Consider the following 24,449-nt stretch of genomic DNA (forward strand, 5'->3'; position numbering starts at 1 on the left):
TATATTGGTCATTCTGGCTACCTAGAGAATTCATGGCTGTTATTATCACAGCCTGTGTACATTCTGCCACTGGCCGATACTGACCTGGCTCTCGAACTATACAGGGCTATCTGCATCCAGGAAACTGCACATCCGGAGGCTGCTTTCATCATCACCGGAGACTTTAATCAAACATCGCTGACTAAAGCTTATCCAAAGATCTGCCAACACATCCAGATGAACACACAGGGAGAAAACGTACTCGACCACTGCTACTCTCCCTAATACAACACCTACAAAGTGCTCCTTTATCTGACATTTGGGAAGTCTGATCACTCCTCCGTCTTGCTTCTGCCCATGTATAGGCAGAAGTTGAAACAGGCAGAAGCCATAGTGGTCTGACCAATCAGACTCAGTGTTACAGGACTGCTTTGATGACATCAGCTGGGATGTGTTCTGAGTTGAGGACGTCTCCGAGTACACGTAAGTGTTCACAGGCTTCATCCGGAAGTGCACTGAGAATGTTGTTCCCCAATAATTGGTCCAGGTCTACACAAAGCGGAAACCTTGGATTGATAGTTCTGTGCGCGCTGCACTCACCGTGCAAGGCAAAACTGTTGCCCCTGAAAACTGATGAGCTCAAGAAAGGTCACTATGATTTACAAAGAGCCATCAAGACAGCAAAACGTCAAAAGGTTCAGAAAACTAGGGGCCATGAGAAGGCATTGGTGGACAGGATTAAGGAAAACCCCAAGGCATTCTACAAGTATGTGAAGAGCAAGAGGATAAGATGTTAGAGGATAGGACTAATCAAGTGTGACAGTGGAAAAGTGTGTATGGAACCGGCGGAGACAGCGGAGGTACTTCATGAATACTTTGCTTCAGTATTCACTTCAGAAAAGCATCTTGGCGATTGGAGGGATGACTTGCAGTGGACTGAAAAGCTCGAGCATGTAGATACAGTATTAAGGAAGAGGATGTACTGGAGCTTTTGGAAAGCATCAAGTTGGATAAGTCACTGGGACCGGACGGGATGTACCCCAGGCTATTGTAGGAAGCGAGGGAAGAGATTGCTGAGCCTCTGGCGATGATCTTTGCATCATCAATGAGGACGGGAGAGGTTCTGGAGGATTGGAGAGTTGCGGATGTTGTTCCCTTATTCAGGAAAGGGAGTAGGGATAGCCCAGGAAATTATAGGCCAGTGAAGTGAGTCTTACTTCAGTGGTTGGTAAGTTGATGGAGAAGATCCTGAGAGGCAGGATTTATGAACATTTGGAGAGGCATTATATGATTAGGAATAGTCAGCATGGCTTTGTCAAAGGCAGGTTGTGCCTTACGAGCCTGATTGAATTTTTTGCGGATGTGACTAAACACATTGATGAAGGTAGAGCCGTAGATGTAGTGTATATGGATTTTAGCAAGGAATTTGATAAGGTACCCCATGCGAGACTTATTGAGAAAGTAAGGGGGCATTGGATCCTAGGGGACATTGCTTTGTGGATCCAGAACTGGCTTACCCACAGAAGGCAAAGAGTGGTTGTAGGTGGGTCATATTCTGCATGGAGGCCAGTGACAAGTGGTGTGCCTCAGGGATCTGTTCTGGGACCCCTACTTTTCATGATTTTTATAATTGGCCTGGATGAGGAAGTGGAGGGATGTGTTAGTAAATTTGCTGATGACATAAAGGTTGGGGGTGTTGTGCATTGTGTGGAGGGCTGTCAGAGGTTACAACGGGACATTGATAGGATGCAAAACTGGGCTGAGAAGTGGCAGATGGAGTTCAACCCAGATAAGCGTGATGTGGTTCATTTTGGTAGGTCAAATATAATGGCAGAATATAGCATTAATGGTAAGACCCTTGGCAGTGTGGAGGATCAGAGGGATCTTGGGGTCCGAGTCCATAGGACACTCAAAGCTGCTATGCAGGTTGACTCTGTGGTTAAGAAGGCATATGGTGCATTGGCCTTCATCAATTGTGGGATTGAGTTTAGGAGCCTAGAGGTAATGTTGCAGCTATATAGGACCCTGGTCAGAGCCCACTTGGAGTATTGTGCACAGTTCTGGTCACCTCACTACAGGAAGGATGTGGAAATGATAGAAAGGGTGCAGAGGAGATTTACAAGGATGTTGCCTGCATTGGGGAGCATGCCTTATGTAGGTTGAGTGAACTCGGCCTTTTCTCCTTGGAGAAACGGAGGATGAGAGATGACCTGATAGAGGTGTACAAGATAATGAGAAGCATTGATCATGTGGATAATCAAAGGCTTTTCCCCAGGGCTGAAATGGCTAGCACAAAAGGGCATAGTTTTAAGATATTTGGAAGCAGGTACAGAGGAAATGTCAGGGGTAAGTTTTTTTTTACGTAGAGAGTGGTGAGTGCGTGGAATGGGCTGCTGGTGGCTGTGGTGGAGGCGGAAACAATAGGGCCTTTTAAGAGACTCCTGGATGGCTACAAGGGCTATGGGTAAAGCCTAGGTAGTTCTAAGGTAGGGACATGTTCGGCACAGCTTTGTGGGCTGAAGGGCCTGTATTGTGCTGTATGTTTTCTATGTTCTATGTTTTCCAGTTCGCCAGAACCATGCTGGAATCTATTGATTCTTGAAAGATCATTACTAATGCCTGCACAATCTTTTCAGTTACCTCTTTTAGAACCCTGGGATGTAGAGTCCAGTGGAACCAGTATTATGTATGTGCTCCCTAAATTATAGAAGTTACATTCAGTAGTATGACCAATTGCACAGAATAGAGGTTTTGCGTTTTCAGAACAAAAGGCATAGGATTCCAGTTTCCAGGTAAATGCTATGAGTTAAGCTGTTGTAAACATTGTTATTTTATGTACCAGGTATAGGTCCAAGTGACTTATCTACCTTCAGACCTTTGTTTCCCAAACACCATCTCCCTAGTAATAGCAATTGCACTCGCTTCTGCCCCCTTGACACTCTTGAACTTCTGGCACACTACTGGTGTCTTTCACAGTGAAAAGTGATGCAAAATACTATTCAGTTTGTCCGCCATTTCCTCATCCCCCATTACGTTCTTTCCAGCATCATTTTCTGAAGAAACTTCTGGCATCCTGTTTAACATTATAGGCTAATTTGCCTTCATATTTTGTCTTTTCACCCTATATGACTTTTTAGTTGCTTTCTGTTGGTTTTTTAAAAATTCCCAATCCTCTTAACTTCCTGCTAATTTTTGCTTTATTATATGCCCTCTGTTTAGCTTTTATGTTAGCTTTGACTTCCCTTGTCAGCCACAGCTACATCATTCTGCCTTTAAAGTACTTCCTCTTTTTTGGGATTTATCCTTTGCCTTCTGAATTGCTCCCAGAAACTCCAGCCACTGCTGTTCTGCCATCGTATCTGCTGGTGTCCCCTTCCAATCAACTTTGGCCAGTTTCTCTCTCATGCCTCTGTAATTCCCTTCACTCCACTGTATTACTGATACATCTGACTTTAGCTTCTCCCTTTCAAATTGCATGGTGAATTCTAACATTTCAACTGTTTCCTGAGGGTTCCATTACCTTAAGTTCCCTAATCATGTCTCGTTCATTACACAACACCCATGCCAGAGTAGCTGATCCCAGAGTAGGTTCAAACAGAGCAAAGTTGCTGGTGAACACAGCAGGCCAGGCAGCATCTCTAGGAAGAGGTACAGTCGACGTTTTGGGCTGAGACCCTTCGTCAGGACTAACTGAAGGAAGAGCTAGTAAGAGATTTGAAAGTGGGAGGGGGAGGGGGAGATCCAAAATGATAGAAGACAGGAGGGGGAGGGATGGAGCCAAGAGCTGGACAGGTGATTGGCAAAAGGGATAGGAGAGGATCATGGGCCGGGAGGCCCAGGGAGAAGGAAAAGGCGGGGGCGGGGGAGAAACCCAGAGGATGGGCAAGGGGTATAGCCAGAGGGACAGAGGGAGAAAAAGGAGAGAGACAGAAAGAATGTGTGTATATAAATAAATAATGGATGGGGTAAAAGGCTTTATCTAACGAATATAATATTAAACACACAGTGCATATTTTCCCCGCATGAATATAGCGATAAGTCAGTTATCAGGGGAGGACAGGGGAGCTTGAAGTAAGTGTTGAACGAACCTGCAGTAGAAGTGTCAGAAGCAGGTTCGATATTATCATTTAAAGTTAAATTGGATAGGTATATGGACAGGAAAGTAATGGAGGGTTATGGGCTGAGTGCAGGTCGGTGGGACGAGGTGAGAGTAGCGTTCGACACGGACTAGAAGGGCAGAGATGGCCTGTTTCCGTTCTGTAATTGTTATATGGTTATATAAGTCAATAGCATCATAACATTTTAAGTAACGTTTGGATATTAAACACAGCATGTATTTTCCTCATATGAACATATAAAATCATTGCAACGCACCAATATCGCTGAATCAGTGGGAGCCCTGGGCTTGTTTTCCTGCAACAAGATGGTCCTATCAAGGGGTGATGGGAGACAGCGATACTCGAAGGGGGTTCCTTATGTCCAGTCTAATCCGCAATTTAGTTTTTGTTACATTCATCGCAGGGATATGTTGGAAATGGAAGCAACGTTTTCGGTGCTTCTGTGGCTTTCTCAGGATATTGAGCCATGACTTTGATCCAGAATGCCAACAGAGATGTTATGCCAAACATACATTTCAGCCTGCCGTCATTTGCAAGCTCGAGGAGTTGATCTCCTTCCCGCGCTGACATGGACGACGCGTGCATAATGGCTCAACAGTGGGCATGACAGGGAATGAGGAAAGGTGCAGCTGACAAGGAAAGGTGCCACCCGTGACAGGGAATGAGGAAAGGTGCAGCTGACAAGGAAAGGTGCCACCCGTGACAGGGAATGAGGAAAGGTGCAGCTGACAAGGAAAGGTGCCACCCGTGACAGGGAATGAGGAAAGGTGCAGCTGACAAGGAAAGGTGCCACCCGTGACAGGGAATGAGGAAAGGTGCAGCTGACAAGGAAAGGTGCCACCCGTGACAGGGAATGAGGAAAGGTGCAGCTGACTCATCGCCAAATCATATCGTTTCCTCGCAGCCCGGTCGCGCATGCTCTGCGGCCCGGTGGTTGGGGACCGCTGATCAACGGGATCTAGCTGCCAATTAGCCTCTGAATTCTGTACGTTCATTGGCCAACAGGCAATCCCTATATTACATCACTGATTGAGGTCCTCCAATTCATTCTTCAGACTTGCTATTGTTTTTTACTGACGTCTTACAATGTCTTGCTGCAAACAGCCAGGAAACAGCCTGCTGGCTATCCTTTCTCCTGGGAAAACCCAGTGATTTAAGTATGGAAACAATGCGGTGTCCCATTTCAACCATGGAGAAATCTGACTGGTCCAGTCAATCTATTGGCCTCCTGTAATCCATCCGTAGGTTAGCGAGATTCCAAAGCCCTCACTATTATTTGTCCACTCTGGGATTCTGCATCTCTCAAACAGAGTGCCGCCCTTTTAAATTTTCTATAAAGAAATGCATTTCTGCTCAAAAAGCCATACCCTGCTCGCAGCACCAAATGTAATGCTGTATCAGGTTTGCAGGTTTGCCGAGTAAGACAGTAAATGCACTGACTTCAAATAGGTATATTAATCATTTATTTACAAACATTAAAAATTCAACCTAACATTCATGTTCCCTAAGTTACAAACACTACAAAGCTGAATATTCAACGAATATATGTACTTAGTTAAAACTGTGCACAGAGCATATCTTCATACATACAGTATTGGACATTTTGACCCTAGAAAGAAGATGCCAGCTGTTCCTCTAGCCTCTCATAAACTTATATAAGGTCTCCATCTCTACAGAGATAACAAATCTGGTTGGTCCAATCTTCTTCACCCTCTCCAGAGCCTCCATATCCTTTCTATAACAGGGTGATCAGAAATGAATGCAATACTCCAGACATAGCCTAGCCAGTTTTATGAAGCTGCAACGTAAATCCAGTACTCAACCAATATCCCCCATTTTATCCCCCCTTGTTCAATCCCTTCCTACCTACGTTCGTGACACTTCTCACGCTCTTAAACTTTTCGATGATTTTAAGTTCCCTGGCCCCCACCGCTTTATTTTCACCATGGATGTCCAGTCCCTATATACTTCCATCCCCCATCAGGAAGGTCTCAAAGCTCTACACTTCTTTTTGGATTCCAGACCTAATCAGTTCCCCTCTACCACCACTCTGCTCCATCTAGCGGAATTAGTCCTTACTCTTAATAATTTCTCCTTTGGCTCCTCCCACTTCCTCCAAACTAAAGGTGTAGCTATGGGCACCCGTATGGGTCCTAGCTATGCCTGCCTTTTTGTTGGCTTTGTGGAACAATCTATGTTCCGTGCCTATTCTGGTATCTGTCCCCCACTTTTCCTTCGCTACATCGATGACTGCATTGGCGCTGCTTCCTGCACGCATGCAGAGCTCGTTGACTTTATTAACTTTGCCTCCAACTTTCACCCTGCCCTCAAGTTTACCTGGTCCATTTCCGACACCTCCCTCCCCTTTCTAGATCTTTCTGTCTCTGTCTCTGGAGACAGCTTATCCACTGATGTCTACTATAAGCCTACTGACTCTCACAGCTATCTGGACTATTCTTCTTCTCACCCTGTCTCTTGCAAAAACGCCATCCCCTTCTCGCAATTCCTCCGTCTCCGCCGCATCTGCTCTCAGGATGAGGCTTTTCATTCCAGGACGAGGGAGATGTCTTCCTTTTTTAAAGAAAGGGGCTTCCCTTCCTCCACTATCAACTCTGCTCTTAAATGCATCTCCCCCATTTCACGTATATCTGCTCTCACTCCATCCTCCCGCCACCCCACTAGGAATAGGGTTCCCCTGGTCCTCACCTACCACCCCACCAGCCTCCGGGTCCAACATATTATTCTCCATAACTTCCGCCACCTCCAACGGGATCCCACCACTAAGCACATCTTTCCCTCCCCTCCTCTCTCTGCATTCTGCAAGGATCGCTCCCTACGCAACTCCCTTGTCCATTCGTCCCCCCCATCCCTCCCCACTGATCTCCCTCCTGGCACTTATCCATGTAAGCGGAACAAGTGCTGCACATCCCCTTACACTTCCTCCCTTACCACCATTCAGGGCTCCAAACAGTCCTTCCAGGTGAGGCAACACTTCACCTGTGAGTCGGCTGGGGTGATATACTGCGTCCGGTGCTCCCGATGTGGCCTTTTATATATTGGCGAGACCCGACGTAGACTGGGAGACCACTTTGCTGAACACCTACGCTCTGTCCACCAGAGAAAGCAGGATCTCCCAGTGGCCACACATTTTAATTCCACATCCCATTCCCATTCTGACATGTCTATCCATGGCCTCCTCTACTGTAAAGATGAAGCCACACTCAGGTTGGAGGAACAACACCTTATATTCCGTCTGGGTAGCCTCCAACCTGATGGCATGAACATTGACTTCTCTAACTTCCGCTAATGCCTCACCTCCCCCTCGTACCCCATCTGTTACTTATTTTTATACACACATTCTTTCTCTCACTCTCCTTTTTCTCCCTCTGTCCCTCTGAATATACCTCTTGCCCATCCTCTGGGTCCCCCCCCCTTGTCTTTCTTCCCTGACCTCCTGTCCCATGATCCTCTCATATCCCTTTTGCCTATCACCTGTCCAGCTCTTGGCTCCATCCCTTCCCCTCCTGTCTTCTCCTATCATTTTGGATCTCTCCCTCCCCCTCCAACTTTCAAATCCTTACTCACTCTTCCTTCAGTTAGTCCTTCAGTTAGTTTCAGGTCTCGGCCTGAAACGTCGACTGCACCTCTTCCTAGAGATGCTGCCTGGCCTGCTGCGTTCACCAGCAACTTTTATGTGTGTTGCTCAACCAATAAAGACAAGATTACCATATGTCATCTTTACCACCCTATCAACATATCACCCTGGCCATTAATATTTTGATGTATGTGCAGAAGCACAGGAATGTGGTGGTGCCTTTAAACTCACTATACCCAATGACTTGGCTTCCACAACTATTGGTGGCAATGAATTACACAGATTCACCACCCTCTGGCTAAAGAAATTCCAATCTAGAGTGGTCTTTGAATTGGAATAGCTGGGGTGTTGTCCTTTGAAAAGATTAAAGGGAGAGTTCTTTTCCCAGGTTGAAAATATCGAACACTAGAGTGCATAGGTTTAAGGCGAGAAGGGGAGGTTTCAAGGAGAATGTGCAAAGCAAGTCTTTTTTTTACAGAGATTGTTAGGTATCGGGGACGTGGTAGAAGCAGATATGATAATGATGTTTAAGCATTTAGGCTGACATATGAACAGGGACTGAATGGAAAGTCATGGACCATGAGGTGGCTGATGGGATTAATTTAAAGTGGTGTCACTGATATAGACCTGGCTGGTGGCGTAGTGGCATCAGTGCCGGACTTTGGGATGAAAGGTCCCGAGTTCGAATCCAACCGGTTCCCTTGCATGCTTTCCATCTGTGCTGGATTACGAGCTGGTGATCTCTTTGGAAACTCACCCAGCAGAAGGCAATAGCAAACCTGGCCTTGTAACTTGTAACTGTAACTTGCCTTGTACGTGGTTCTCCACTATGTCAGAGAGGTGTGGAGGGAAATCGTCCGCTACCTGGAGAAACTCGGGATGCGACGTACCTTTCCTTTCCTTCACTGATATAGTAGACCAACAGGCCTTTTCCTGTGCTGCATGTGTTCATTGTTCTTTGAGAAGTTCATTTAATTGTCATTCAAAAACAATACACAAATACAGTGTTCCTCCAGGGCCAAGGTGCAAAACACAGTTACAGCAGTCATACACACCGCAAAGCACAAATAAGATAGCAGTAAGTATGCAATTGCACAAGAAATACAAACATTTGTATAATAAAGCCTAAGCCCCTGAGTTGTTGGCAAGATCAAACCTGCAGCAGTCTGCAGATGAACACAATCCAGCTCCTCTTCCACCGAGCAAACACTGGAGAGCAGCATCAGCGCCAGCGTGGACGCTGCACCACATCGCCTCCAGCATCACCTCTCCTGGGCACCTGCCATGGACGTCACTGCAGCGTGAGGCATAGCCAGTGCTACAACTGAGGCCAGGCAAGCTCCCCTGCCATCGGTCCCACCAATAAAACAGTGAACCAGAGCTCCATTACCAGTGTCCAACAGGGTCTTGCGATCACAAGAAAAACAACTATGACAATCACCCACTGTTCGGCTGCACACTGCATTCAGGCATCGACTCTGACAGTCACACTCAGTCCAGCTTTGCCACTATTGAGCAACTCTCTGATGGGGTAGACCTGAAGTTCTTAATGTCCAACAGCATCTTGTGATCATAAAAAAGACATTTACAAAAGACAATATCATCTGTAGTTGGCCCCATAGAGGCCGCTGCAGACATCCCACCTCTCCCGGAAGTTCTGGGAGTCTCCCGCATATTGATAGTGGCTCCCTGACGCCCAGAAATTACATACAATATCCCGGAAATAGATTTTTTTGAGAGGAAGAGGGAGAGGGAGAGCGAGCATCCTGATTGGTCTCTCTTCGTGCTAACAGTGGTCCCCAACCACCGGGCCGCGAGGAAACAATATGATTTGGCGATATGAAACGATATGAGTCAGCTGCATTTTTCCTCATTCTCTGTCACGCACTGTTGAATTTTAACGCTTGCGAGGTCATCAGTGACCCAAGACGTGCAAAGGATTGGGTCCGTGACCCATTTGTGAATGTTCCCGGTGAATCATCCATGTCAACGCGGGAAAATGATCAACTCCTCGAACTTGCAGATGACGGTGGGCTGAAAAGTATGTTTGACATAACATCTCTGCCGGCATTCCGAATCAAAGTCAAGGCTAAATATCCTGAGATAGCCACGAAAGCACTGAAAACGTTGCTTCTATTTCCAACATATTTCTGAGAAGCGGAGTTTTCTGCAATGAATGCAACGAAAACTAAATTGCGGAATAGACTGGACATAAGGAACCCCCTTCGAGTATCGCTGTCTCCCATCACCCCTCGATTGGACCATATTGTTGCAGGAAAACAAGCCCAAGGCTCCCACTGATTCAGCGATATTGGCATGTTGCAATGATTTTGTATGTTCATGCGAGGAAAATATGCGCTGTGTATTTAATATTAAATTCGTTAGATAATCCCCTTTAGAAACGAAATTGAGTGTATTAGCTACTTACAAGTGACTTATAGTTGGCGTATCACCTATATTCCGGTCGCGTTTAACAACCCCCCCCCCCCACCCCACCCCACCCCACCCCCGGGGTCGGCCGGTCCGCAAGAATATTGTCAATATTAAACCGGTCCGCGGTGCAAGTTGGGGACCCCTGATTTAAACTAGCTGGCTAGCTGCCAAGGAGCTGCGCTATTGATGTTCTACGTGATGAGGCCAAACTCCCTGTAGACTTGCTTAAAGTTGTAATAGAATAAACATGATAATATAAGTACATATTTTAATGTCACATTTGCTGCATATACCCAACTTGGTTTACAGATTAGACAAAATCACTAAACAAAGTACAGTATTACATACACCCTTGGAGGTCGACCGGCGGGGGGGTGGAATATGGGGTTGCGGGGAGGCGGGGGTGCTACCTCCCTGAAATGAATTTTTGCAGGGTGGGATGTCTGCCGCTGTGTCCGAGTGTACCGCCATTTTATGGGAACTTCTCAAAATCACGGGAAGTTTGGAGTAGAGCGAACTATCTAAAATCATGAAAAGTGTGGAATTGGGAGAATTTGTTTCCTGTGATTTGTGAATCAGAAAATATAGTTTTAAAGCAATTGCCAAAAAAATACATATTCTTCCTGAGGCTTCTGGATCACACAGGATGAAACGGTGGCTAAAATCTCTAAACGGTAAGTAATTTGCGCGGGAAGAGCAAACTCTCTCCATTGCTTCCTCTGCAGGGTAAACATTGAAATCCCAGCAGTGCTGATCGCGAGCAGTAGAGGGCGCTGACGATGGATTTCCTCATTCCTGGTCCCGGAGTGAGCTGGCGATCCGGAAGAACGTAAGTCTATGCCGAGTGGGCAACTTTAAAAGCTTCACTCAAAGGACATAGGTTGGTGCAACCTCTTCCTCACGACTCTAGTCTCTCTGTCACTTAAGCATTCCAAATAGTTCCTTTCCTTTGTCTTTTCGCTATAAACTTGCAATTTGTGGGGATATAGCATGCGTGTCGGCCCTCGGTTTTTGAAAGGAAGCTGTTGCAGCCATTACGCCCTATTGAAGCCTCGGTTTCTGAGAATTATACCACGTCGCCTCGGGTCTGGACTGGTTATAGGTAAACGTAATCCAGCTAGTCCCACTCCTATGCTCCCTCCCCGAAATTCTCCAAATTCCCATACTTTTCCGGATTACATATCTAACCTGTGTATGTGTGTGTGTGAACTTTATCTAACCTGTGTGTGTGTGAGAGAGAGACTTTATGCACTTTCTAACCTGTGTGTGTGTAATGTTATGTACTAGCTAACCTGTGTGTGTTTGTGTGTGTGTAACCTTATGCACTTTCTAACCTGTGTGTCTGTAACTTTATGCACTTTCTAAACTGTTTGTGAACTTTATACATTATCTAACCTGTGTGTGTGTAACTTTATGCAATACCTAACTGTGTGTGTGAACCTTATGCACTATCTAAGCTGTGTGTGTGAACTTTATGCTCTTTCTAACCTGTGTGTGTGTAACTTTATGCACTTTCTAATGTGTGTGTACTTTTATACACTATCTAACTTGTTTGTGTAACTTTATGTACTATCTAACCTGTGCGCATGTGTGTGTGAAATGTATGCACTTCCTAATATGTTTGTAATTTTATGCACTATGTAACCTGTGTTTGTGTAACTTTATGCACTATTTAACCTGTGTGTGTGTGTAATGTTATGTACTAGCTAACTTGTGTGTGTGTGTGTAACCTTATGCACTTACTAACCTGTGTGTGTATGAGTAACTTTATGTACTATCTAACCTGTGTGTGTGTGTGTAACTTTATGCAATAGCTGACCTGTGTGTGTGTATTAACATTTGCTTGATAAGCCTCAGATCATAAGACATAGGAGGACAATCAGCCCATTGAGACTGCTCTGCCATTCCATCGTGGCTGATCCTGGATCCCACTCAACCCTATACACCTGCTTTCTCGCCATATCCTTTGAGCCCTGACTGATCTGGAAACGATCAACTTTCGCCTTAAATATACCCACAGACCTGGCTTCCACCGCAGTCAAAGGCAGCGCATTCCACAGATTTACCACTTCTGGCTAAAAAAGTTCCTCCTTACCTCTGTTCTAAAGGGTCGCTCCTCAGTTTTGAGGCTGTGCCCTCTAGTTGTGGATACCCTGACCAGAGGAAGCATCCTCTCCACTTCCACCCTATCTAGTCTTTCAACATTTGGTAGGGTTTCAATGAGATCCCCCCCGCATTCTTTTAAATTCCAGTGACTACAGGCCCAAAGCTACCAAACACACTTCATATGTTAACCCCTTTATTCCCGGAATCATCCTTGTGAATCTGCTCTGGACTCTCTTCAATGACAACACAACACATATGGGGCCTAAAACTATTGACAATACTTCAAGAGTGGCCTGACTAGTGTCTTATAAAGGCTCAGAATTATCTTTGATTTTATATTCTATTCCCTTTAAATGCCAACATTGCATTTGCCTTCTTTACCACAGAGTCAACCTGTAAATTAACCTTCTGGGAGTCTTGCATGAGGACTGCTAAGTCCTTCTGCACCCTGATGTTTGAACTTTCTCCCCATCTAGATAATAGTCTGCACTGTTGTTTTTATTACCAAAATGCATTATCATATATTTTCCAACACTGTATTCCATCTGCCACTTTTTTGCCCATTCTTCCAATTTGTCCAAGTCCTATCGTAATCACATTGCTTCCTTAGCACTACCTGTCTGCCTATCTTCGTTTCATCTGTAAACTTTGCTACAAAGACATCAATTCCATTATCTAAATCATTGACAAACAATGTGAAAAGCAACAGTCCCAATACTGACCCCTGAGGAACACCACTAGTCACCAGTGGCCAATCAGAAAGGACCACTTTTATTCCCATTCACTGCCCCCTGCCTGTCAACCAATCCGCTATCCATGCCAGTACCTTTCCTGTAACACCATAGTATTTTGTTAAACAGCCTCATGTGTGGGACCTTATCAAACACCTTATGAAAATCCAAGTAAATGAATCCACTGTTTTTTCTTTGTCCACCCTGCTTGTTACTTCCTCGAAGAACTCTGATAGATTTGTCCGGCAAGATTTCCCTTCACAGAAACCATGCTGACTTTTTTTTTATCATTAGTCTCCAAGTACCTTGAAACCTCATCCTTAGTAATAGTCCAACTCTCTCCCAACCACTGAGGTTAGGCTAACTGTCCAATAATTTTCTTTTTTTTTTGCCTTCTTAAGGAGTGGAGTGACATTTGTAATCCTCCAGTCCTCCAGGACCATGCCGGAATCAAATGATGCTTGAAAGATCATGACCATTGCATCCATTATCTCTTCAGCAACATCTCTCAGGACTCTGGGCTGTAGTCCATCTGGCCCAGGTGACTTATCCACCTTAGGACCTTTGAGTTTGTCTAGCACTTTTTGCTTTGTAATAGCAATGGCCCCCTGACACTCACGGACCTCTGGCACACTACTAGTGTCTTCTACAGTGAAAACAGATGCAAAGTAGCCATTCAGTTCATCTGCCATTTGTTCCCCATTACTACCTCACCAGCATCATTTTCCAGTGGTCCAATATCAACTCTCACTATTATATAACTGAAAAACTTTTGGTATCTTGCTTTATATTATTGGCACGTCTTCCCTCGAATTTTAAAAGCTTCCCAATCATCCAACTTCTCACTCACTTTTACTACCTTATATGCCCTTTCCTTGGCTTTTATGCAGTCCTTAACTTCCTTTGTCAGCCACGGTTGCCTACCTCTGCTATTTGAGAACTTGTTCCTCTGTGGGACATATCAATCCTGCATCTTGTGAACTATTCCTAGAAACTTCAGCCATCTCGGCTCTGCCGTCAATTCCTGCCAGTACCCTCCTTCAATCCACCTGGGCAAGCTCCTCTGTCATGCCCCTGTAGTTTCTTTATTCCATTATGATATTGATACATGTGAGTTATGCTTTTCCCTCTCAAATTGCAGTATGAATTCAATCATATTATGATCACTGTCTCCTGAGGGTTCCTTTATGTTAAGCTCCCTAATAAGATCTGGGTTATTACACAACACCCAATCTAGGATAGCCTTTCTCCGAGTAGGCTCAATCACAAGCTGCTCTAAAAAGCCATCTTGTAGGCATTCAACAAATTCCTTCCTCTTGCAATCTGACACCAACCTGATTTTCCCAATCCCCTTGCATATTGAAGTCTTCCATTACAATTGTCCTTATTACATCCCATTTCCAGCTCCCTTTGCAATCTTAACCCCACATCCTGGCTACTATTTGGAGGCCCCTATATGATTCCCATAATGTTTTTATTTTAACTCTCACAATTTCTTAACTCAATTCACAAAGATTCAACATTCTCTGACCCTATGTCACCTCTTTCTAAACATGTAATTCCATCTCTTACCAACAGAGCCACACCATTGCCTATGCCTTCCGACTTGTCCTTTCCATACAAAGTATATCCTTTGATATTAAGCTCCCAACTATGACGTTCTTTCAGCCACGATGTCAACATCATACCGACCAATCTCTAAATGCACCACGGGTTCATCCACCTTACTCTGAATGCTCTGTGCCTTTAAATACAGCACCTTCAAGCCTACATTCTTCACCCTTTGAATTTTGCCTCTGTGGTACAATTTAATGCTTTACTCTGACTACATTTGTAGCCAATCATTGACTTTTTCTTCCTTACATTCATGTTACACCCATCATCTACTTGTAAACCTGCTGGTTCATCCTCAGCTCTTTCATCCTGATTCCAATCCCCTGCCTTGTTCTGCATCTAATCTGTGTAAATATATGAATTATTTAACTGGGTATATTGAAGGAGCTTTAGTAACTCCTACAAACAGAGCAGTATGGTAGCGTAGTGGTTAGTACAGTGCTTTACAGTAGGGTTCCATTCCTGCCGCTCCCTGTTTGTACGTTCTCCCGGTGACCACATGGGTTTTCTCTCTTAGTCCAAAGTGGTCTGTTAATTGGTGATTGTAAATTGTCCTGTGATTAGGCTAGAATTAAATCGGGTTTGCTGGCTCAAAGGGCCAGGAGGGCCTTCTCCGCACTGTGTCTCAATAAATAAATAAATCCCAGGCAGATTTTAAATGGAAATGTAAATATGGATTAAATCTCAACTCAGCTTTGCTGCTTCAGGTTATGTTTGAACTTTCTTAGTATCAGTTCTGCTGATCTTCTGTTAGATCCTGATGCTTTTGCTATCCAAAGGTTCTTGGGAAGTCGCGAATGGTGCATAAATCTTCTTTCTTTCTTTTTCAATCTTTTTATTAGTTTCATAAAAATAACATAACATGGTAGTAGTACAAAGTTATTGGGAATACATTGTTATAATTAGCATAAGTGATTATAAAGCCAGATAATACTTAAATATTAAACTCCCAATCATATAGGGTACAAATGAATAATATAAAACAAAGAAAAATATCTAAAAAAAATGAAAAAGGAAAAACAAAATAACCTCCAAAAAAACTAATCTAAACAGAATTAATCAACTAAACTAAAAAAAAAAAGACATGGGTTGTTTTGTAGCATCGTAAAAGAAAGGAGAAAAAAGAAAACCTTAGTGTCGACGACTCCATTCCTCTCAACCAATGTTATAGAGAAAGTTTGGAAATAGTCAACTTACATCATATGAAAATGTTGAATAAATGGCCTCCAAGTCTTTTTGAATTTAATAGAGGGGTCATAAACAACACGTCTAATTCTTTCCAAATTTAAACACAGCATAGTTTGAGAAAACCAATGAAATGGGGTAAGAGGATTAATCTCTTTCCAATTCAGCAAAATGGATCTTCTACCCATTAAAGTAAGAAATGCAGTCATCCGACGAGCTGAAGAGGTTAAATGATTTGAGTCTATTATTGGTAACCTAAAAATAGCAGTAATTGGGTGAGGTTGTAAGTCTATATTCAAAACCGTTGAAATAATATCAAAAATATCTTTCCAATAGTTTTTCAACAAAGGACATGACCAAAACATGGGAGTTAAAGAAGCTATCTCGGAGTGACATCTATCACTTATAGGATTTATATAAGAGTAATAACGAGATAATTTATCTTTGGACATAAGAGCCCTGTGCGCTACTTTAAACTGTATCAATGCATGTTTAGCACATGTAGAGGATGAGTTAACTAATTGAAGAATTTTTTTCCCATTTTTCAATTGGTACAGTGAGCTTAAGTTCTCTTTCCCAATCAGTTTTAATTTTATTAGATACATCAGGACATAAATTCATAATTATAAATAATTGCTACAACACCTTTCTGAAAAAGATTTAAATCTAAAATTTTTTCTAAAACATCCATTGGATATAAACGTGGAAAATTAGGAGAAACAAAAATTAAAAAGTTTCTAACCTGTAGGTATCTAAAAAAGTGAGATCTAGGTAAATTATATTTATTAGATAGTTGTCCGAAGGACATAAAACAATTATCCAAAAATAAATCACGAAATCGTATTATACCTGTGATTTTCCAACCTAAATAAGCTTGATCCATAGTGGAAGGTTGAAAAAAGAAATTAGATATAATAGGACTTGCTAAAATAAATTGGTTCAACCCAAAAAATTTTTGAAATTGAAACCATATACGTAAAGTATGTTTAACTATTGGGTTATTCATTTGTTTATACAATTTAGAAAGAATAAAAGGAAGCGAAGTCCCTTGTAAAGAATTACATTCAAGATTTACCCAATGTGGACTTGTTGATAATTTTATGAAGTGTTACAAGAGTGGAAAATGAACAAGAACGAGGAGTGAGAAAACAAAGTAAAGAAAAGGGAGAAACAGCCGCTGCCATGACTAGAGATAACAAAATTTACAGTGATTACAGTTAACCTGTAAAATACCCAGATTCAAGCGATGCCACAGAAAACTAACAAGTTTCTAGAAAACTACAGAAGCAACTGTACCATAATTACTAGAAAATTCACTGAACAATTACACGTATATTGGTGATTATATAAAAAATACAAGCAAGTATTGGGAAGATAAACTACAAGGAAAATATCAATTCTATACCCAGTCCAAAACGTGTGAATCAGAAGGTTCCAGGTTTGAACACACTCCAGATATGAGCACAAAACCCTAACACCACTGCACTGCTGTTTCTTTCAGCTGAGACTTTAAACCAAAGCCGCACCTACACACAGGCGGATCTAAATGATGCTAATGTACTATTTTCAAGGTCAAGGCAGCTGTCCAGATGCCCTGGCCAATCTTTATTCCTGGTATACCTTTTCTGTGATGAGGTATCCGGTGTTATGACCTTGGTGCTAATGCTGATGGGAGACTGTTGGTTGCAAACAAGCTATTGGCCTTCTTAAAGCAATGGCTACATTTGAAACACAAGAATCTCTGCAGATGCTGGAAATTCAGAGCAATGCACACAAAATGCTGCAGGGACTCAGCAGGGCAGCAGCATCATGGAGGGGAACCAACTGTTGAGGTCTTCATCAGGACTGGAAAGAGGAAAGAAGCCAGAATAAGAAGGTGGTGGGGGAGGAAAAGGAGCATACGCTGGCATGTGATAGGTGAAAGCATGTGGGGGGGAGGGTAGGTGGGTGGGGATGAAGTGAGAAGCCAGGAGGTGATGGATGGAGAATAGATGGATTCCTTATTGATCCCAAAGGAAATTACAGTATCATAGAAATCACAGTAGCATTACAAGTGCACAGATATAAATATTAGAAGAGAACGTAGAACACAGAAATCTACAGCACATTACAGGCCCTTTGGCCCACAATGTTGTGCTGACCATGTAACCTACTCTAGAAACTACCTAGAATTACCCTACCGCACAGCCCTCTATTCTTCTAAACTCCATGTGGTAAGAGTCTCTCAGGAGACCCTATTGTATCCCCCTCCACCCACATACCCACTGTTAAAAAACTTATCACTGATATGCCCTCTGTACCTACTTCCAAGCGCCTTTAAACTATGCCCCCTCGTGTTAGCCATTTCAGCCCTGAGAAAAAGCCACTGGCCATCCACACAATCAATGCCTCTCGTCATCTTATACACCTCCATTAGGTCACCTCTCATCCTCCGTCACTCCAAGGAGAAAAGGCCAAGTTAGTTGAAAGAACGAAAAATAAGTTACTACAAACAGTCTAATGGGGGGCGGGGGTGCGGTCATCACTTCCCTGGCTATAGGTTGACTTATTATAGAGCCTAATGGCCGAGGGTAAGAATGACCTTGTATAGCGCTCTTTGGAGCAGCACAGTTGTCTTAGTCTATTACTGAAAGTGCTCCTCTGTTCAGCCAAGGTGGCAAAAACATTGTCCAGATTTGCCAGGATTTTCTGTAGGGTCCTTTGTTCTACCACGGCCTTCAGTGTGTCCAGCTTGTCTCCTACAACAGAGCCAGCCTTTCTAATCAGTCTGCCATCTAGATGCACCCCAGGTACTCCTCGCCACATCCATGTCTTCACCATCAATAGTAACAGGGAGAAATGCGGGGTTAGTCTTCCTAAAGTCCATCACCATCTCCTTTGTCTTACTGATGTTGAGCTGCAGGTGACTCAGCTTGTATCATTTGATAAAGTCCTCCATCAGGGTCCTGTATTCCTGTCCTCCCAACTATTGCTGAGTCATCAGAGAATTTCTGCAGATGATATGACTGTGTTGTATCTAAAGTCCAAGGTCCACAGAGTAAACAGGAGGGGCGCCACTACAGTCCCCCATGGGGCCCTGATGCTGATCACACAGCTCTGAAGCTGTACATACCGTGGTCTGCCAGTCTCTTATCCAGGATACAATGGAAGCGCCATTGTTAGGGGGAACAGCTTTTCCCCCTAACAATGAAGAAGAAATCTGATTGGAGAGGAGAGTGGATCATGGGTTATATTTTCAAGAAATTAAGAAGCGTTTCATTGGTTGTGAAGTGTTTTGAGGTGATTTTTTACTGTTTCACTAAGTTTCAATGTACATGTGACAAATAAAGCTAATCTTATAACCACTATCGAGATGGGAGGAGTACCAGATAGCTATCTTTCAAAGTTCACTTTACACTTTACAATTAGACTAGTGCAATCCAGGTTAGGTTCTGATTAAAGTATTCCCCAGAGTGCCATGCCATTAAAGTTTCCTCTACGTTGCCAAATCACGCACTTATGGCAATGGGTGGCTGTAGTTAAAACAAAAATAGATGGACCTGCACTTATATGATACCCTTCATGCAACATTCAGAACTTTTGTGTCAAATTAAGTCAGTGAGGATTGTGCTGGCTATCATGACTTGCAGAGTCATGTGCCAAAATAGCATGCCCATGACTCTGCAAGTCATGATAGCCTTCCTCACTGTTCACAACACCCCCCAATCTTGGTGTCATTAACAAGTTTGCTGATCTGGTTAATCACATTATCATCCAGATCATTGATATATCTGTAGATGACAAACAGGAATGTAATGACACAATTGTAATGGGGGACTTCAATATGCAAGGGGATTGGGAAAATCAGGTTGTTGTTGGATCGCAAGAGAGGAAATTTGATGAATGCCTATGAAATGGCTTTTTGGAACATCTTGTGCTTGGGCCTACTCTTGAAAAGTCTATCCTAGATTGGGTGTTGTGTAATAACCCAGATCGTATAAGGGAGCTTCACGTAAAGGAACCCTTAGGTGGCAATGATCATAATATGATTGAATTCTTACTGCAATTTGAGAGGGAGAAGCATAACTCACATGTATCATTATCACAATGGAATAAAGGGAATTACAGGGGCATGAGTGAAGAGCTTGACCAGGTGGATTGGAAGAGAATACTGGCAGAAATGACGGCAGAGCAGAGTTGGCTGAAGTCTCTGGGAAAAGTTCACAAGATGCAGGATAGGTAATGTCCCACAGAGGAAGAAGTTCTCAAATGGCAGAGGTAGGTCACCATGGCTGACAAAGGAAGTTAAGGACCGCATAAAAGCCAAGGAAATGACATATAAGGTAGCAAAAGTGAGTAGGAAGTTGGATGATTGGGAAGCTTTTAAAATCCAACAAAAGGCAACTGAAAAAGTTATAGAAGGGAAAAGATGAAATATGAGGGCAGACTAGCCAATAGTATAAAGCAGGATACCAAAAGTTTTATCAGTTATATAAAGAATGAAAGGGAGGTTAGAGTTGATATTGGACCACTGGAAAAAGATGATGGTGAGGTAGTAATGGGGGACAAAGAAATGGCAGATGAATTTAATGGATACTTTGCATTTGTCTCACTGTGGAAGCCACTAGCAGTGTGCCAGAGGTCCACGAGTGTCAGAGAGCAGGAGTGAGTGCCATTCCTATTACAAAATGAAAAATTGCTAGGCAAACTCAAAGCTCTTCAGGTGGGTAAGTCACCTAGGCTAGATGGACTACATCTCAGAGTCCTGAGAGAGGTTGCTGAATAGATAACGGATGCATTGGTCATGATCTTTAAAGAATCACTTGATTCTGGCATGGTCTCAGAGGACTGGAAGATTGCAAATGTCACTCCACTTTTTAAGAAGAGAGGACGGCAAACAAAAGGAAATTATTGGCCAGTTAGCCCAACCTCAGTGGTTGGGAAAGTGCTGGAGTCTATTATTAAGGACGAGGTTTTGAGGTACTTGGAGACTAATGATAAAATAAGGCAAAGTCAGCATGGTTTCTGTCAAGGGAAATCTTGCCTGACAAATCTGTTAGAGTTCTTCGAGGAAGTAACAAGCAAGGTGGACAAAGGAGAGGCAGTAGATGTCATTTACTTGGGATTTTCATAAGGTGTTTGACAAGGTGCTACACATGAGGCTGCTTAATAAGATAAAATTCTATGGCGTTACAGGAAAGATACTGGCATGGATAGTAGAATGGCTATCATAGCAGGAGTAGCTAGTGGAAATAAAAGGGGCCTTTTCTGGTTGACTGCCAATGCCAGTGGTGTTCCTCAGGGGTCAGTATCAGGACCGCTACTTGTCACGTTGTTTGTCAGTGATTTAGATAATGAAATTGATGTCTTTGTAGTAAAGTTTGTAGATGATATGAAGATAGGTGGAGGGGTAGGTGCAGCAGGACAGACAAATTGGAAGAATGGGCAAAAAAGTGGCAGATGGAATACAGTGTTGGGAAATGATAATGCATTTTGGTAAAAGGAACAATAATGTGGGCTATTGTCTAAATGGGGAGAAGGTTCTAAAATCAGATGCAGAGGGACTTAGGAGTCCTTGTGCAAGGCTCCCAGAAGCTTACTTCACAGGTTGAGTCTGTGGTAAAGAAGGCAAATGCAATGTTAGCATTTATTTCAAGGGGAATAGAATATAAAAGCAAGGAGATAATGTTGAGCTACTTCACTAGTCTGGCCACACTTCCAACCTTGTCAACAGTTTTGGGCACCGTATCTCAGAAAGGATGTGTTGTCATTGGAGTCCAGAGGAGGTTCATGAGGATGAACCTAGGAATGAAGGGGTTAACATATGAGGAGCGTTTGGCAGCTTTGGGCCTGTACTCACTGGAATTTAGAAGAATGCGGGGGGGATCTCATTAAAACCTATCGAATATTGAAAGGACTAGCTAGGTTGGATGTGGAGAAGATGTTCCCTATGATGGGGGTGTCCAGAACTAGAGGGCACAGCCTCAAAATTGAGGGGTGAACCTTTAGGACAGAGGAAAGGAGCAATTTTTTTAGCTGGAGGGTAGTAAATCTTTGGAATGCTCTGCCACAGACTCTGGTGGAGGCCAAATCCAAGCAAGTATTTAAAGTGGAAGTTGATTATTTCCGGATCAGTTGGTGCATCAAAGGATATGGCAAGAAAGTAGGTGTATGGGGTTTAGTGGGATGCGGGATCAACCATGATGGAATGGTGGAGCTGACTTGATGGGCTGAATGACCTAATTCTGCTCCTATGTCTTGTGGTCTTACGGACCCAGCACCGATCCCTGCGGCAAACTGCTAGTCATGTGCCTGCAGTCAGAGAGGCAACCCTCCACTACCACTCTCTGGCTTCTCCCACAAAGCCAATGTCTAATCCAGTTTACCACCTCATCTTGAATGTCAGGCGACTGAACCTTCTTGACCAGTTGCAAAGAGAGGTATGAAGGCCCTAGTCCTGAAGCTTTGCAGTGTATTTGGATGGAATAATGATGCTGAAAACCAAGCTGTAGTGGATGAACAACAGCCTGTCATACAAGTTCCTGGTGTCCAGTTGATCCAGAGCAGAGTGAAGGGCCAGATAAATCACATCTGCTATTGACCTGTTGTGGCAGTAGGCAATTTGGAGCCAATCTGAGGCAGGAGCTGATTTGCACCACAACCAAGCTCTTCTTGGGCATTAGTGCAGTACCTACCTTTTTTTTAGCAGGTGGGAAATTTTGACTGCAGACACGAGAGGTTGAATATGTCTGTAAGTATCATTTTACTCTAACGTTCATGGAGATTTCTTCTCGAATTTCTGGAATTCTCTGCCCAGAGAGTTGTGGACATCAGCTCATTAGAAGTACTGAAAATGGCGGTGGATATGTTTTTGAAGGATTGAGAGTGATGTGGATCTGGCATAGAGAAAGACTTGTGGTCTGCGGTGTTATCATCCATGATTACGTTGAATGATGGGGCAGGCTTTAGAGACCTAGTAGCCTAATCCTGCTCCTATCTTCTTCTCTTGAGAGTTGTACAGAACAAAAGCGGGCCTTCTGGCCCAACTCATCCATGCCAACCATGTTGCCCATCTACCATATCACATCTCCCCGCATTAGTTCCTCTCCAAATGCCTATTTAAACATTTTAATTGTATCTGCCTGTACCAGCTCCTGTGTGGCCTGTTTGAGATAACTATCTTCCTCTTTTAGAAAAACTTCTCTCAAATCTTATGTCTTCTGAGTTAAGGCTAAGTGAGCTAAGGTTTTTCTCTTTGGAGTGAAAGAGGATGAGAGGTGGCTTTTAGAATGGTATAAGATGATAAGAGGCATAGATTGAGCGGATAGGCGAAGACTTTTTCCCAGGGCAGAAATGGCTAATACAAAGGTGAATAATTTTAAGGTGATTGGAGGAAAGTATAGGGGGGATGTCAGAAGTAAGTTATTTACATAGAGAGGGTGAGTGTATGGAACACCCTGCCAGGGACGGTGGTAGAGACAGATAAATTTGGGACATTTAAGAAACTCTTAGGCACATGGATAATAGAAAAATGGAGGGCTACGTTGGAGGGGAGGTTTGGATTGTTCTTAGAGTGGGTTAAAAGGTCAGCACAACATTGAGGGCCGAAGGACCTGACTGTGTTCTGTGTTCTGGAACTACTTCACGTTTCTCCCCTCCCATTTTAAACCTGTGCCTTCTGCCTATTTTTGGAAAAAGACTCTTGACTGTCTGACTAAGAGACTTAGTTTGGCATTGTGTTCAGTACAGGCATTGTGGGTTGAAGGGCCTGTTCCTGTGATGTGCTGGTTTATATGTTCTGTGTAGTGCACTGACCAGGATTGTGCCTAGCAGTGCTGCAGTAAGACATCCCAACTCAATGACTTGATCCATGAGGGAAAGCATGCCAGTTGCCATCTTCACTACCCTGCCATCCGTGTCACTATTTTCCTTGTATTCTGTTCAGGTTCAAATTCAAGTTTATTGTCATTCAGCCATACACATGTATACAGCTCAACAAAACACCATTCTGGGGCCAAGTTGCAAAACACGATCCAGCCACCAAATAATACTATCACAAGTCTCTGAGTGGAATGGCTTGAGGATTGACAGGTTGACAGAAAGTGTGACGTGCTTTTTTAGTGTTACTTGCACTATTATAATAATGTCTAACGGGGTCTTGCATTCATAAGAAAATGTGTAAGACAAACATTTGCACCATTTGTGCAGCCCAGAGAGGTCACTGCAACTAAGCACAGAACTATTTAAATTTTCCCTTATTAATTTAGATGATAATTATAGAGAGAGCTCAATTTTGCATCAAACCCATGATATTGCCTGACCTGGAACTGTTGGAATAGGATGTGTGGAAGGACATTTCCATATTAACACTACCTGCCATGAACGGTTTAGCAGAAGCTGGAGTCTGTATCATGTCAGTACTCAATCTGATTGTTCCATGATTTACTTGTATACTTTCCCCAAAATCCTAGGATGTGTTGTGTCCATTGTGGCCTTGATGACTTCCTTACTTCAAGTTCAACCAGCTTTCCTAATCCTCTATTCTATCCATATTTATCGTATCCAGTATCACAGCTGTTAATTTGGAAGCACCGTCTCCCTGGTGAAGATACACAATGTACTCATTTACTACCCAAACTCTGCCCTCAGTGTCCATGTGCAAGTTCCTGTCATTGTCTTGAGTGGGCTCACTCTTTCACATAGAAAGCT

The 24,449-nt window shown here is 43.3% G+C and overlaps 1 protein-coding gene across 4 annotated transcripts in view; it reads left to right on the top strand.

Moving 5' to 3' along the window:
* Window positions 1-10,870: 10,870 nt before the first annotated feature.
* Window positions 10,871-24,449, top strand: part of abhd14b (abhydrolase domain containing 14B) — a 33,413-nt gene continuing 19,834 nt past the window's right edge. Inside the window, exon 1 of one of the 4 annotated variants that reach the window (XM_072280723.1) lies at window positions 10,871-10,954. The gene's annotated coding sequence lies outside the window, so the exon portion shown is untranslated. Of the gene's footprint in view, window positions 11,006-24,449 lie in introns of all 4 variants that reach the window. The other 3 variants (XM_072280720.1, XM_072280719.1, XM_072280722.1) reach the window with 3 other exon arrangements.

Source organism: Mobula birostris, chromosome 16, assembly GCF_030028105.1.
Source record: "Mobula birostris isolate sMobBir1 chromosome 16, sMobBir1.hap1, whole genome shotgun sequence".
In the NCBI taxonomy this organism is placed as follows: domain Eukaryota; kingdom Metazoa; phylum Chordata; class Chondrichthyes; order Myliobatiformes; family Myliobatidae; genus Mobula; species Mobula birostris.